This window comes from Condylura cristata, unplaced genomic scaffold, assembly GCF_000260355.1.
Source record: "Condylura cristata isolate star-nosed mole 26May11 unplaced genomic scaffold, ConCri1.0 scaffold00012, whole genome shotgun sequence".
In the NCBI taxonomy this organism is placed as follows: domain Eukaryota; kingdom Metazoa; phylum Chordata; class Mammalia; order Eulipotyphla; family Talpidae; genus Condylura; species Condylura cristata.
Genome location: NW_004567113.1, coordinates 14,194,307 through 14,209,379, shown reverse-complemented (window position 1 = coordinate 14,209,379; position 15,073 = coordinate 14,194,307). Strand labels below are relative to the sequence as shown.

Here is a 15,073-nt window from a genome sequence, read left to right as displayed (position 1 = left end):
ACTCTATTATTCCTTACTTAATAACTATTTTGGGGGTAAAATGTAAAACCCTCAATACTTCCCCTTGTACAAATAAAGGGAAGCTGAAGAGAAGACGATGGAATACAGTGGGGCAGAAAGAGGCACGTGGAAAGAAAAAACTTAAAGCCTCAATAGGCTTTCTTGTCTGCTACATGACCTTGAATGAGTAATTTTTCTGAGATTCAGTTTTTCCAACTCTAAAACTACAATATTCATGCCTGTCCTACAGGACTATAATTAGGATAACTCAGAAGAGTCCTTTTTGTCCCTGCTCCATCCTCCTTTCTCCTTCTTCCTGCAGTAGAAATAATCATGGTGAAGTTGACCTTGCCTGTTCTCAGCTGATTCTCCTTCATTTTCACCTGTGCTTCTTCACACACCTTTTCCTCTAGTTACACTCCCATCCTTCCCTTCTGCAAATGGTTTTCCCCTGGCCCAGTAGCCCACTCTCACCTAGCTGAGTATGCAGTTCAAAGCAGAACCAAACTTTCAGAGCGCTTGGTGGGTTAGCCAAGCAGAGTCAAAGAACCTTAGCTCAATGACAAACAAAATTGTGTTAATCACTTAAAATTGTGAGGTTCCTGGTTCTGTAGATAAATATTATAAGGGGTGGACTAAATCAGGATTTATTTATGCAAATATTTGAACTACCCATTTTTAGTAATCATTTTTAGTAAATCCACCAACCCAGAAAATTTTACTTTTAAAGATTTTCTCTACCAAAAAATATTTAGTTGCTTGAAATATAAAATGGATACTATGACACTTGACACTATTAATCCAAGGTTTTACCAAACCTCCTCCCTGCCTCCCTCCCTAGTAACCCCCCTCCAGGATTCCTCCCATCTCCCTATCTGCCAGAGGAGCCACCTCACCCAAATCCTAATCCACCAATCCTAACCCTGCTTTACCATTAGCCAGTTATCACATTATAGGACTTTGGGGCCTACTTTGACCATCTGAAAGTTAGCAATCATAATGTATAAAAGTAATTGCTTCAAGAGTATGGCGAAGATAAAGAATTAATGACATGGGTCCTCAGAGTAGCTATCTTGCACGCCGCGCCCCCCCCCCCAAACCTGCAGTGACATCCACTCCATATTGTTCTTTCCCTCTTTATTATTGTTTCCACCATAGGAGTTGCCACCATGTAACATATTGCTAGATAGCAGAAACTCAATAAAAATGACAATTCTTGGACCCTCCCTGTTGGCACAACTGGAGCAGCACCATGAAGCTGTCCACAGCCACTGCAGCATGAGTTTGATGCCTACCAAGGAGCTGACCACCTGTCACAGCAGACCTCTCCTGTCTCACCCACTGCTCTCCTCACCAGTGAGGATCTGCCTGTTCTGCTCCCCACTCTGTCTCTGGTGAATCCTTTCACGCCCACCTCTGGCTTGTAGCCTGGTTCCTGTATGTATAAATAAATAAATCTTTTTTTTTTTAAAAAGACTCTTACTTAAATAAGGAAATCCTTAGCAGAACTTTAGCATCAATTTGACTGTTATTATTGAGCTTATCAACATTTACATTGATAAGAGTTGAGCCACTAGAGTCAAAAAGAAACTATGAAAAATAGAGAAGTCAAGGAATGTCCTTGTATGACAGAGAACAGGGGCAGTCAGCTTTATAATAATTTCCAGTATGTGTTCCAGAGGCCATTGCAGAAAGTATATTTTCTTTTCCTGAGATCACTACAAATATTATAGAAAACCACTCATTTAAATTTGATATGGTGGACCTCCCTGGTGGCACAGAGGTTAAGTCTCAGTGCTACCACTGCCAAGACCTGAGTTCACCCCCAGCCGGGTAGCTACCTAACCCACCGCATGGTGCAGCAGACCTCTCCTGTCTCACCTGTCTCACCTGCTGCTCCCCTCAGCAGTGTATTTCAGTCATTCCACCTGTCTGCTCCCTACTCTGCCTCTGGTGAATCCTCTCACCTACCACCCCTCTTGCGTATAGCCTAGTTCTGACATGCAAAATAAATAAAATCTTTAAATAAATAAATAAATTTGCTAAGATATTCCTAAATAGAAGGGAATTGACTAAAAAAGATAATTTTAGGGATGTCATGCCATATATCTTTATCACTGTCATTTTTATCTCCCAGACTTTAAAGTTGTATAGAAGTATTTATGGACTCCAGGGGAAATTCCACAACAGATACAGTTAATTTTTTTAAATTCTCCTAAGAAAATGTTAAAAAAAATTACTCTATCTTCATTTACAGGGGACAAAAGTTGCTGAAAAACAAATTTATTATTTTTTCATTACAATAATTTCACTTATTTTCCAATTCTTATTTACCCTTACAAAGGAAAATTACTGCTATTTAGAAATGATAGGACTTATGGTTTACCATAATTACAAGGTCATGAGACTGCCAGATCATCCTCATTGGTTAAAATACTGCACATGCCAAAGCCATTTCATAACCTTAAATCAGCATAATTTTGATCAGCTGTATTGATGTTTGAGTAGAACTATATTTAACATGAATTTATTTAGAAAATCCTATAAAATCTATATAGTGAAGAGTAAATACTCTTGTATTTTTTATGTCTCTTTGGAGCAGTTTTTGTCTGGCTTCTTGCAAATGAGTTGATTTCACCATAAATTAAGAAAGGATTTTTTCATTTCAAGTCTTTTGTAGCTCAAGTCTTTGTAGCTTTTAATACTAAATCTAATTATTTTGCCAGAAGAATGCCTTAGTTTTGGCTAATTACCCTTAGTTTTGACTAACTACCAATCTATATCCCAGAACACTGAGTGGGAAGGGAGAAAGTGAAAATGAGTAATAGAATAATAAAATTTTAGAGTTGGGAAAAATACTAATAATCATTTCTTTTTGTCTTTCCCACCTCCATGTCAGCAACCAGAGCATTTTTGAGAAAACGAAATTGAATCCTAGAGAGATTAAATGATCTCTGCAAGGTCATCCAACAAGATAATAGCCAAGCTGTATAAGTCAAAGAGCACAAATGATAAGCTCAATATTTCAAATACTGCATTTTATTTCCCAATTATTCCTTCAAGCATGAGCCTGTTGAGTTTTTTTGACATGAAGTTCAGTTTCTTTTCAAATATCAATGACAAATGTTTCCTATAAAATAAAAATAACTACTTCTTGACAAAATAAGAGAGTTCTTTACATGTTGCTAGTGCCTAATATTAGAATTTTCTAAGCAATGCCAGTAACATTAACCCTATTTATAATTCAAAAAAGTAAAATAGTAAATGTGTTGTTTGCTTTATCATTAGCTAAAGTCTAGGCCATCAACCACACCTCATAAAGTGTATTTAAAATATTATGTAGTCAAAAGAAGCTTCTCTAATCAACATTTGCTATTGTCAAAATAAAAACATATATCCAAGGTGTTTTCTTCTTCATATAGTGAAGTAATTGGTTTCATAAAACTATATAAACTTTTCAAAACAGGAAAGCACAGCTGTGATATCTGGGTGATTCTATAAAGTTTAATTTTGTAAACTGTCCAAACATTCCTTCTGACATAAGGACAGTCATTGTTTCTGTAGTGAAGCTAGCATTTCTGTACAATATGTATATATCATTATGGAAAAACAATGCTAAATGTGTAAAAAATGAAGTAGATCTAGTTTAGTTGTATTCTTTAGTAGATTAGAGAGAACAGCTATTTCTCTGGGAGGCTGTCTAGCTGATGTGGGAGTGGGAATAGGAGACCAAGGGAACTTCAACTTGGTGTGTAGAGCTTGGTTTCTTTCAGAAAGACAGAAAGCAGATATGATAAAATATTTGCTATTGTCATTTGTGGATGGGACAGAGGTGTTTATACAAACACACACATACATATTATGTATATATAGCCAGAAACTTAAATATATATTTGTTTCTTCAAAAAATAAAAGTCTTCCATAATGAAAATTTGATCTTTTTTTACAGCTGTTATGCATAAATTTCTAAATTAAAGCTTATAAGATACTATATGTCAGTAAAGTTATGTCACCTTTTCCTGCTTGCTAATAGATCATATTTATAAAAAGTAACTATGAGTTAAAACTCCAGAGACTGTTATCTGGTTCCACTATACAAAATTATAATGTGAGAAATGTGTTTATAATGTTATACATCTCACACAGTTTATCAAAATTAACCCCTCTCTTGCTTTTTGATGTAATTATTCCTTCTCTGGTGTGCATTATGAATAAACAGACAAAAGAGCTTTGAGTCTTGACTGAAACCTGCTTTAATGTCAAATCTCCAACATGGTAACACCACTAGTATATGATTAACGTTGCCAGGACCTGGAATTAACTAGTGATAATTTTAGAATCTATAATTATCCAAGTAATTGTCTCCCATTAGCTGTCTCTGAAGAGTGGTCAAGAACTGAAGGGAATGGAGGTGGAATGTCTGGACACAGCTCCCTGGGGGTGGCATGCATTCTCTGAAGGTCTGCTGAGTCAGGGTGCGTGCTTGGAGAGGTGTTTGGATGAGTAGGTAGAGTGAAGGACATGGCTGTTGTGTGCAGAGGTAGTGTTTGGAAAGAATAGAAAAAGATGAGGAATGATCTGGTATGGATAGTTGTTTAATGCCCTGAAAGAGAGTATCTCTTAAAAAAAGTTTGTTAGGCCCTCCCTGGTGGCGCAGCGGGTTAAAGCACAGCACTAAGAAGCTAAAGCAACTTCAGCATGAGTTCGATCCCCGCCTGCCCCAGAGGAGATCCATATGGCACAGCAGATCTCTTCTGTTTTGCCCGCTGCTCCCCTCAACACTGTACTTCATCAATCTGCCTGTTCTGCTCCCCACTCTGTCTCTGGTGAATCCTCTCACTGCCCCTGCATCTATGGCCTGTACCCCAGCTCTGTATGAATAAACAAATAAATCTTTTTAAAAAATTAATATGAATTTTGATCTGTCTTTCCTTTCATTCATGAGAAAAATGATCCATATATATTGCTAGACCAATAATTTAAACATCCTATCACAATGACATAAAATCCAGAAACATCTTCAATGACAAGATGTCTTTTAGCCTTCAAGCATTTCTACAGTAGTCTTTAGGTTTTAATTTCTTCTCTTATTTTCAGATCTGCAATCTACACTCCAAATGTTGTAGTGATCAATCCACTCCCCAATCCAAACAACCCAGGGAAGAGGGAATACCTGAACTTGTCAAACAGAAGTTCTTTTAGGGAGAAGCAAATAGTATATTGAAAGACTAATATGCAAAAAGGCTAGCAGAACTTGTTCTAGCCCACGTAAAATGAGTGAGGAAATGCAAATCAGGGCTGCCAATTGAAAGCAACAATGAAAGAGACTCTCTCTCACCTGTAGAGTAAAAACAGCCACCATTTCAATGGAACCCTGGTTAGTGTAACAAATAAACAGTATCATACAGAACTTGGTTCTCCACTGAAGAAGTTAGCATCTCAAATTCTTACTTTCCTCAACTAATCCAATTACAGAACACATATAATGGGATCATATGATTTCAGAGGTATCTTCGAGTTATCAAGTATTTCTTCATGTTAAGATTGTTTTCATTGTTAGTGTTTAAACGAATTACCATAGTAGTCAGCCAAGAGACTTGAGGAGGCCCTGATGTGGTAGACTCTGACTTTATGATCATAGGCATGTCCTTCCCTGAAGTTCTATGTCTGCTTTATGGTAGTGAAAGCAGTGCTTGAAGGAGTCCATGGGCACCTGCTTCTACTTTTCCATGAGGCTCAGTCTACACTAGAGGCAGTGGCTGCAACTTCATGTATCATAAGTAACACCTCTGCTCTAGGTCCCACTTTGAGACTTGAGATTCAACTTTGATGGTGGAAGGTCTATTTGGAAGCCTAATTTCTTATGCAAGGGAGATGAATTCCATATTTGGTGACCACCCACGCTGATTTGCCCATGACTACCTGGGTTATAGCATTGAAGGGCCTCTGGCATGGGCAACCCCGCAGCTCCAAACAAAACAGAGTGGTTGTTTAACCTATTTTTACAGCTATTTACTAAGAAGATTCTGTGGGCCAAGTCCTGGAAAAAGCATTGGGAACCCCATGTGAACAAAATAGATGAGATTCCTGCTGTCAGGGGGTTACCATGCATTGGGAAAGACAGACATTAAACAAGGGGACAGAAAAACAATCACTGCAGTTGGTGATCATTACTGGGATGGAGAACAGCTGGGGGCTCTGTTCAGCAAGGCGCTGAGGAGGCTTCTCTTCAAGCAAGACCCAAGGAGGGGCTTTATGAGGACATGTTAGTCTTAGGTCATTTTTAGGAATAAAGAGGTACCTCAAGAAGACTTTAGGAGGATATTGTCACTCTCTGAAATTATCTTATTTTTCTGTTTCTGTACTTCCATTAAAAATAGGTTTAGGGCCCTCCCTGGTGGCGCAGCGAGTTAAAGCACTGCACTAAGAAGCTAAAGCCACTTTCGTAGGGGTTCGATCCCCACCTTCCCCAGAGCTGACCCACATGGCGCGGCAGACCTCTCCTGACCCACCTGCTGCTCCCCTCAGCAGTGTACTTCATCCATCTGCCTGTTCTGCTCCCCACTCTGTCCCTGGTGAATCCTCTCACCCTCTGCATCTCTGGCCTGTACCCCAGTTCTGTATGAATAAATAAATATTTAAAAAAAATAGGTTTAGAATAAGAATTTTTGTAGACCAGCCAGGAAAAAAGTATACAGTACCAAAGCCCTCATCTACAACCTCAATGCTCACAAAATGCTTGGTATTTAGTAGGTGCTTAATACCCATATTTTAAAAGCCTTTTTAGGTACTCAGTATCAACTGAATAAATACATGAGTGAAAATATTGCTACCTTTTCATCTACTCTGTAGCTCCTTGAAACTTATTTTGTCTGCAATATTCAGTCTCCTTATTTTCAACAGCCTTTCTATAAAGCAGATGAAGTGATGACCCTAACGGCCATAAACACCTGTAAGTTTAGGATCGGGCTATTCTGAACCGGTCTTCACTATGGGCTCCAAGAAAAATATGCCTTGTGAATGACTACCAACATGCCCACAATATATGTTGTCCCTATAAAATAAAAACAGAGAGATTCTTGAAGCCCTTTCCTTTGCTCTGTGCTAATTTATTGGCTCATAAAATGTTACATGCTCTACCACCTTAGGTGAAGAGAGATTAATTCCCTACCTTTGAGCCTTCAGCTTTACCCTGGTGGGCCTGCAAGGATGGGTGGTGATGCAACTAATAAAGGAAGGCAGAGGTCTAACTAACTCCTCACTGCTATTAGGAAATTTCTCACCTCCCCTTCTGACTTTCTCATTTCTGGTCATGGTGGCTTTATTTTCCCAATCACCAGGCTTGAGGCCCCAGAGCCTTCGTGGCATCTTTATCCAACTTTATCTACATCTAGTTACAACCTCTCATTGTCTACCTCAAAATTCTCCTTAGCTTCCCTGTCATTTCTGGTTCCACTGAATTCAGAGCTTGAAAATGAGCACCTACCTGACTGCCTACCCACACTCCCACAAGACACACACAGATACATGTGCACTACACTGCCAGACTATCCATGATATGAAGTATGACAGGAACTTTGACAGCACACTTGCTCCACAGCTGAGAGTTGCTCGCTATATTGAGGCAATGGGTGTCTCAACAGAACTTTCTAACCTTATCTCTTATGTATGCTTTTACATATACAATAAGCCAAGTGAGTGGACTTCCTGCCTCTAGAAAAATTCTGTTTCCAGCTCTGTGACTTTTCTCATTCTAGTCTATTTAACTGGAAACAAATTTCATAGCCCTGAAATAGTTTACTAACAACTGTTTATGTGTGAGTTTTAGAAACCTGTTGAAAATACCAATTTTAAATTCCTAGAGATAATTTTTAGTATCTGATAAAGTTTTAAGAATTAAATCACAATGGCTATCATATTATTGAATCAATACACACACATATCTATATATTTAAAGATTTATTTATTTCTGCATACAGAACTAGAGTACAGGCTAGAGAGGCAGGGGCGGTAAGAGCCTTCACCTGAGACAGAGTGGGGAACAGAGTAAGCATATCAACGAAGTACACTGCTGAGGGGAGCAGTGGGCGGGTCAGGAGAGGTCTGCTGTGCCATGTGGGTCACCTGCAGAGCTGGGGGATCAAACTCACACTGAAGCAACTGTGGTTAGCTTGCAGTGCTGAGCTTTAATCCTCTGTACCACCAGGGAGGGCCTGATACACATATCTTTAAATCCTAATTGAGGTATTCAAAGTATGATCCCAGATGTTGAGTTGACAGTCAATGGACATGACTGAAGGATTCAGCATTGGTGATGACTATGCGCACCAACATGCTTTTTGTATAGTTCAGACTCACATGTGGTAATCCAAATAAATTTGAGAGAAGATGAGGGTGGGTGTAGGGTAAATGAAGTTGATCAGGACCATTGCCCTCTGTAGCTATAACCTGTGGCTTTGATCTCATTAATGTAGAGGGTGAGTGGGTGTGGGGCAGGCGTGCCTGACTATGGACACCTGAGCATGGATATGTGCATGCATACACGTGCAATGTGCACACCTGATGCCTCAGGTCAGGGTTAGAAGGGCGATGTTATTTAGAGACAGTAGAGTGGAATGGCTACTAGTGACAGCTATGAGAGGAAGAGACCACGAGACACGTCAGAGAACACTCAGAGGAAGGAGCATACAGAGATTCGCAGTGGACACCAACTGCTGTCTTCCTGCTGGTTTGTTTCCCCTGCTTACCATTAAAACCCATGAAAATGATGCCCAAGGGCTCTGGAATCTTCCTGCAAACTGCTAGAACCAACACTGAATCTACATGGCCTTGGATAGTTACAAAACAGTGGGAGTAGGGGTTGTGGGTGGCTAACATTTATGAAGCAATCACTACATACCAGGAATGTACTAAATACTTTCTATATATATTTATTAAATCTGCATGGTGATCATAAAAATATAAAATATTTCAGGTTAGCCCCATCTTCAGAAGAGGAAAATGATGCCCCAGGGAAGTTTTTAAAGATTACTGAAGAACAAGATTCTAATAAAGGACAGCGAAGACTGGACCCAGATGGCCTGGTTCCAAAGATTCTCATCTTTGTATGACAAGGACACAGTCCTTAGAGCAGACACATAAACATTAAGTGGATTTGCCTCATAACCGAAGTAAATCCAAAGCCTGTGGGGGTGGGACCAAATATATTGTGGTTTCATCCTCTTAACCACATAAGAAGTTGCCATTATAGGTTGGGGGTGGGACAATGCTGCATAACCATCGAGATCACTCAAAAGGAACAGGAAGCTTGGTTCAAGTCTGGCTCCTGTGAACTTGAACAAATCCTTTCATTATTACAAGCGTCAGTTTTCTTATTTGTAACATATTTAAAATGTTGCCTATTTTAAAAATGAAGTTAAACCATAATAATATGTATGTCATAGTATGAGCACACTACTTGGAAGCCAGAACTCAAATGGTATAGACTAGCTAACTGAATACAATTATCATCCTTATTCACATCCTTACTCCTTTACAAAGTATGAATGAAACTACCATATCAATTATATGGTAGTTTCATTTTGGGTTAAAAACCATTTGAAAGATCCTAACACTCTTACATACTTTAGCATATATCTCCTTAAAATGACATTCTTTACATAGAAAAAACAATTATATACCTAATATTATCTAATTTCCAACATACATTTAAGTATTTTAATTTCTGAAATCACCCCTAAAAGTTATCCCCAAGAATTTTTGAGCCAGGATACAAAAAATGTGTGTGTATGTGTATAAATGTGTGTGTGTGTATATATATATATATATATATATATATATATATAGTGTGTGTGTGTATACCTATGTGTATATACATACACACACACACACACACATATATATATGTGTGTAAGATTTTTATTTCATTTATTTATGCATACAAGAACTGGGGTGTAGGCCAGAAGTGTAAGGGCTGCGAGGATTCACCAGAAATAGAATGGGGAGCAGAACAGGTGGATCTAGTGATCAGACTGCTGAAGGGAGAAGTGGGAGAGGGAGGAGAGGTCTGCTGTACCATATGGATCAGCTCCCTGGCCAGGATGGACCTCATGCAGCAGTGGCTGGGGGTAGCTTGATAGCACTGAGATTTTAATTTCTGTGCCTTTTTTGAAGAAACTAGATCCATTTGACTTGGAGAAGGTATCACTTTCTGGATTTCCCTATATTTTTCTTCAAGGGGCCATGTAACTTTTTCTGTCTTCTACGTTATCTATAATTGGAATCTAGGTCTGAAGGCTTTAATACTTTTAAGTTAAACAATTTGGCAATAACATTTCAAAGTACACACTAATAGTTCATGTTACATCACATCAAATTTTCCACTACCACTTCCTCTTCAAAATATATTGTGGTTTCATCTCTACCTCCAGGCTAGACCAATGGTTTTCGCCTCAGACTTCATGAGAAATCATCAGGGGAGTTCTATCAATAAAAATATTTATTCTTGAGTTGTGCTCCTAGAGCCTCTTGTCTTGGCCCAGACATTGGTATTTTCAGAAAGCTTCCCCAGGTGGTTCTCATTGTATTCAGGATTAAGCGTGACTCGTTTAGCAAACAAGCTTTGAGAAGGCTGGGGGGCACCCTCCTTATTTACAGCTACATGTGCTGTGTTCTGGAGCATGTCTGGTTCACAATCACTGCTTAATAATACATGCTGAATTAATTAATTAGTTGCTTAATTAATAGTCAACACATAGGAAATCTCATTCTCCTTTCATACTCTAGCTTCTCCTTTTATTTCTCAATGTCTACTATGATGCCAATAGTTTTTCAAATTTTTCAAATTTCTGAGAACTATATATGAATTGAAAAAAGAATAATGTTTAAACTTCTATGAGAAGCAAAAAGAAGAAAAAGCAGCAAGCAATCACTAATTCTAGTGTTACATTAACAGTTATGCAGACAATTTCACCTTTTCTTCTTTTCACATGATCAGTTTTTATTGTAAGGGCTGGTAAAATGATTCTAAAATTAGTTACAGAGAAAGACTGGGACTTTCTGGTAAATTTAATTGTTGTTTCTTTCAAATATACCAAATACATTTCCACCATGTGGAGGCATGCCTAGAAAGAGAAGGCCTTTAGATATAGTTATGTTTCTAATTGTTCAAATGCAACTTTGGTCAAATCTTAAGAACTAATGAATAAGATGTATGATTAGTTAGGGTTTGTTAAAACTAACCACCTGGGACTAATACAAAAATGATCAGAATAGCCAAGTTCTAAAAAAAGAATCCTATTCCCATGGAAGGCTTAGAAAATAAAAGATATATGTGTATGTATTGTACTTCTATTAAATGGGTATTATCAACAGTCCAGCAGAAAATTAGCAAAGGATGTTAAAACTTTTATACAGATGAAAAATCCTCAATCTCACTCATTAACAAAACATAATTTAAAACTATCCTGAGATATCTTTTCGTTAACTCATCAAAAATCCACTCTTGAAGACAATTACAAATGCATATACCTTTTGTTTTTATTTTTTTAAAGATTTATTTATTTATGCACATAAGAACTGGGGTATAGTCCAAAGGTTCAGGGGTAGGGGTAAGAGGATTCACCAGAGATAAAGTGAGGAGCAGACCAGGCAAATCTACTGAAATACACTACTGAGGGGAGCAGTGGGCAGGTCAGGAGAGGTCTGCCAGGCCATGTGGGTCACCTCCCTGGCCAGGGATCGAACTCATGCTGCATGGCTTCGGATAGCTTCATAGTGTTGGTCTTTAACCCATTGTGCCTCAAGGATGCTAAGAAAAAGGATCCTACACACAACTGCTACTCATTATGTCAATTAACATCTAAGGAAATTTATTCATTTCCTCTGGTAAAATGTTAGAAACAACTAAATCTGTCCATGGATTCATAAATTAAACATTTCTTAAATATAAAAAAAAGAGCACTACACTGTTTCGTAAATAAACTAAACTAAAATAAAAAGCACAGACTATTTTGTAGTATATGCTACAATTCATAGAAAAGAAGAAAACAAGAAGAAACATGTTATTGTACTATTCTACTTTTATCTAAGTATCTTTGGGCAGATGAACAAGGAACTGGTTAGCTATTTAGGAGAGGAGATGAGAACTAAATAGATAAAAGACAAGGAGACAAGGGAAGGAAACATTTCAAGACAGCTTTTCATATTTTATCATGCTAGAACTATGAGAATACATGACTTATTAAAAAAAAAAAAAAAACCTAAGTATCCTGTTAAAGCTCTGTGGAAAGTCCTTGGAAAGGCATTTTTTGGTAATACTATTCTTTTAGTCCTTACTCTCATGGATTTCCAGATTTCTCAATTTCACTAAAAATGAAGTAGAAGGGCCCCCCTGGTGGCGTCGCGGGTTAAAGCACAGCACTAAGAAGCTAAAGCCACTTCAGCATGAGTTTCATCCCCGCCCACTCCAAAGGTGACCACATGGCACAGCAGACCTCTCCTGACCCGCCCGCTGCTCCCCTCAGCAGTGTACTTCCTTAGTCGGCCTTTTCTGCTCCCTACTCTGTCTGTGGTGAATCCTCTCACTGCCCCTGCACCTCTGGCCTGTACCCCAGTTCTGTATGCATAAATAAATAAATCTTTAAATAAACAAAACAAAAGAGAAACTTTATGTACTTCCCACATCCCCAGACCTAAACCTTGACGTACGTATAAGAAAAACTTCCTGAGATAAATAAAGCTCAGGAAGATAATTTTCAATCTGGATTTGTGTTGTTCTACAGAACAGGTTAGGACATAGCACTGCAAGCTAGCCACAGCTGCTTCAATGTGAGTTCCAGTCCCCAGCTGGGAGGTGATCCACATGGCACCGCAGACCTCTCCTGTCTCACCCGCCGCTCCCCTCAGCAGCATATTTCGTCAATCTGCCTATTTGCTTCCCACACTGTCTCTGGTGAAGCATCTCACCCGTCCCTACCTCTGTCCTGTACCCCACTTCTGTAGGCATAAATTAAAAAAATATATAATTCCAGTTTTAGATTATACTTAAAAACATACTAGAGTGCAAACCAGTCATCCTAACTAAGCCTAGTGCCCACATAGATTGGAGTAGTGATGGCAAAATAAAACTGATCTTCTCCCATGGAGCTCTCCATGGAATCTCAAGAGCTGGAGCTATCTCTTCAATAATAGGGAAATTTTACATAAGAGAAAAAGTGAATCCTTTCTTTTCTGACCGTGAGATGAAAACTCCGTACCATGAAAGGAAGTGTGGCATACTTACTTGGCTCTTCAAGTCTATTCCTTTCAGTTTGCTTTTATCTTTGCATGTGTATTCCAGTACAAAAAAATGTGGAACTAGTGCTTAACCACAGCACTCTGCCCAGTGCCATGCATGCAATAGGGTGCCACAAAGTCTAACAGATCACAGTAAAACATATCTGTGTCTAGGGGCAATGTTGCCTGCCAAATCACATAGCTTCTTCCTGTGGTGGCCAATATCCTTATCTGGGATTGGAGTGATAGAGGCTAACTGGAATACCTCACCATTTTGATGTTGGTAACGAAACAATACAGTAACTATGAAAGACTTCGGAAGTTGAAAATCTCAGTGTTACAATATAGGTATAAACAGATAAGACAGAGAAAGAAAAAAATGATTCCATAATATGCTTCATAGAGAATTCATCTCATCTTTACAAATGACTAAAAGGAGACCGTGAGAAGTTAAGTAAATTGCTCTTATCACTCTCTGGGTCAGGTCCTTTACTACTTGGTCTCACCCCAAAATTACTGATAAGGATTGTTAGAGAAAATAGATCCAATGGGAGAGAGTTAGATATTTTTCAAGACGATTTATGAATACATTCAAAATTTACAAATAATTCCTCTTCATGAAGTATTTCCTTTCTGAACTTGCAGAGTGAAAGATTAGTGAAAAATCTCTTAATGGTCTCATATTGTGTGCTTTCTGTTTGAGCACAAAAAACCTGGGGTGACGTCTCTAACATGAACATATTTAGCATGCTCCTTTAAGATGAATCAGCATAGATGTTTTGAGTTAATGAACAAACATGATCACAATAGAGTCTTTGAGTGAAATTAACCTGGGGTGTTTTATTTTTCTGTATTAAGTTCCTCAGCAATGACAATAGCACAAGCAGAAACTTTCTAAATACCAGGCACTGTTCTGAGAATTTACATATTCGTTGACTCTTTGGAATAGGAGGTGGATGCTATTATTATCTCCATTTTGCATATGAGAAAAGTGAGACACAGAGAGGTTATGTTATTTGTCCAAGATCAAATAGCTAAAACTGATGGAACTTGGGGGTCAAACCTAACCAATTCAGTTACCCAGTGTTTGACATTATGTAACACTTTGCATTTCTGTCACCTCAGACTACATTTAGAAAGCAATATTGCTCCCTAAAGTAAATGCAAACTCAGAAGTGGACAGGTAAGGACTTAAGTATTCATTAAGTGATTCAATCATTCATTCATTCAACATGTATTAAACCCTACTAAGTAGCCAGTATAATAATACCAAAAATAGATGGGCTTCTGCTGTCTTGGAACTCAAATTCATGTGGGAGAAATAATTAAATTAAATGTGAAACTACAAACTTTCACAAGAAGAGTGAAGAAAGGGACCAGGTGTTCTAAGATTATAAAAGCAGGTAAAAATTTGTAAGTCCTAGTAGAAGGAGGTTCCTGAGGAAATGACCTTAGATTTGGGATTACAAATAAAGAAACCTTTAGCTGTTTAAAATTTCTAAGCATCAATCCTCACTGTAAAATCAGGTAACAGATTTCTCTAAAGCCTTAGTGAAATAATGCAAAGAGTTTACCCCAGCACTTAGTAAATAATGACAGCTATTGGCCTTGTTATTTTTCACCTTTTACACCTTTACCCATATCCATTTAAGAGAAAGGATAAAAGAAAAAGAAAAAGAAAAGATGTAAAAGAGTGGCAATCACAAAAGTAGAAAAGACAGGAAAGAAAAACATTTTGAAAATACTATGACTTTTAATTAAAAAAGAGTGCTTTAACAAAACAAGTAATATACTGTAA

At 38.1% G+C, this 15,073-nt stretch overlaps 1 protein-coding gene across 4 annotated transcripts in view; it reads right to left on the bottom strand.

Annotated features, from left to right (window-relative positions):
• The window catches only part of RASGEF1B (RasGEF domain family, member 1B), a 507,272-nt gene that overhangs the window by 37,576 nt on the left and 454,623 nt on the right, over positions 1–15,073 (bottom strand). The gene's annotated exons all lie outside the window — the stretch shown is intronic.